Genomic DNA, 2,578 nt, shown 5'->3' on the forward strand with positions numbered 1-2,578 from the left:
TTTTAGTTTAGTTTTTTATAACTATACTGAAATGTCAATCGATAATGTTGCCAAAAATAATAATTAAGAAAATAAATTTAATATTTTTTATTTGTATTATTATCCTTATATTTGTGATGATAAGGCATATATGAACCCCATCCATTTCATCAAGATGTTGTCTTTGTTTGGACTCGCCATTCAATTAGTGAGGCAGTGGTAATTGTTTTTTATGTTTTATTTTTTGTGATTAGTGAATTAGATTAACAATGAGATCATTCTAACTTTTGTTTTAGCATCTAATTAGAGAAGAATTAGTCTTCCTATTAAAATTTTATTCCTCCAAAAATAATTGAGTTGCTACCATTTACATCGATCATTCTAAGTGAGTTATTTATCCTATCTATATATAAATGTAAAATATTTATTACTGCAGTAAATGATGATCGTGATCCAACTATTTTGACTTGACTTTTGTTGAATTCCTAGGTCTACTAAACAAAATTAAATTGTCTACGTGCTGAAAAAATTAATATTCTTTTATTATTGACCTAAGTTCCTTCAAAAGTAAAGATAATTTAACACTTTTTAATTTAGATATGAAAATGGGAATAGTGTAGGACACAATTATAGAGTGTATGAGTGCTTTATACAGTTATGGTATTAAGAGCAAATCAGACCCTCAGATTTGTGTTTAAAAAATTAAAAAAATTTACAGTACAGAAATCAGACCGTCAAATTTGTGTTTTAGACAATTAAAAAAATTTAATATTAAAATTGGACCATTCGATTTTTGTTTTCAAAATAAAAAAAATTAAAAGTACAAATCGGACTCGGACTCTCCAATTTGTGTTCTTAATTTTTTTAATAAAGACTTTCCGTTTTCTTCACTTCCCACATTCATGTTTAACACCACCCACTTTCATAACCATGCACAACACACACAGAATTTACATAACCAAAAAAATGAGCCATAATTTAATAGTGTGCTCCAATTCGTTGTATAATGTTGCTTTTCTCTTTAAGAAAACGTTTACTATCCAATAAGAGCAATAATATAATATAAATTACATAACATTATAATCATATCAAATGGGCCGTGGCATTCATATAAATTATTTAGGAAAAGGTTTCTTAAGATAGCTTATTAAAGTGGTACAATTACTTTCATTCTTGCTGAAAAGGAGGTGATACAATTGAACAAAAAAGAACAAAAATATATTACCAATAATAATCTATTACTGCTATTTTTGTATTATGAGTAAAATATCATTGTTGTCCCTAACGTTTAAATCGTCCTATTTATATTCCTAACGTGTATAAAAGTGATTCAATGTTATCCTACTATCAATTATACTAACAAATCAGATTATATTTTTCAATTATTCATACTTGGATATATTCATTTTCAATTATGTCTCACTTGGATGTGTTCGATTTTAATATTATACCCACTATTTGTGTTTAGATTCAATTATATCCCTAGAAAAGTGAATTATATAAATGTTGTAGGAATTAGTTTCAACTTTTGATGAGTTATATTTCGGAGTAGATCATCGATTCTATCTCTAGATATTTGTATTCTAACTTCAAGAAGAGATTTTTAATACTCAAACTAAAGCGCTCATAATGTGTAATTGACGGCAGGATAACATTGAATCACTTTTACAAACGTTAGGAACACAAATAAGATTTACCCAAACGTTAGGAACAAAAATGATACTTTACTCTTGTATTATTTATTTCTAGAGCAAAAAGAATGCATGGAATACATTGATGTCAAATGATTTATTTTCCAACTTTTCTAAGCAAGAAAGTAATTTAAGGTCAATCAGCTATAACTTAAATGGCATAATTTTTTCATATTCACTTAGAGGTTGCGAGTTCAAATTTTCTTATCTTTGGGGAAAAAAAGAAAGTAATTTAAGACCAACGAACTATAATTTAAATAGAATAGTCTCTCTATCTTTACTTAGATATTTCGAATTCGAATCTCACTCCTAATTAAAAAAAAAAATTAAAATCCCCTATAATTACGATATTGGCATTTTCTTCCTAAATATCCATCCTAATTACTCTTTAGTTTTTATCTATACTAACATGATTTTTAAATAAAAAACGATAATAGGAAAAGCATTTAACCTAATAATTTATAGAAACTATTAATACACTTTATCTTTTAAAATTAATTTAGCACATGAGAATTAAGAAAAATGTGGATTTATTTGTCAACTTTTAAGTAATAAAAAATTATTCAAAATAAATAGTATTTGAATTCTTAATTAGAAAATTAAGATTTAAAACTTAATTAGTAAGTGGATCTGTATACATTTTTTTGCCGCCACGATATTTTTCAGTCCGATAAATCAATGATTAATTGTCACAAATTTAAACTTTATTTAAGAGTTTATCGTTAAATAATATATTACTATACACAAGACAAAATTCAAACTCCCGACACTTATTTAGTCGGATGAGTCCACCAACCAAAATTAGTTTTAAGTGATGTTTATAAATAAATCAAGATTCATAAACATGAAGCCATCCGATGGCAATGTTGAGAAAGTGATATGATATAAGAGAGAGAGTGTGAAAGGGA

The sequence above is a fragment of the Arachis ipaensis genome, chromosome B06 (assembly GCF_000816755.2).
Source record: "Arachis ipaensis cultivar K30076 chromosome B06, Araip1.1, whole genome shotgun sequence".
Lineage (NCBI taxonomy): Eukaryota > Viridiplantae > Streptophyta > Magnoliopsida > Fabales > Fabaceae > Arachis > Arachis ipaensis.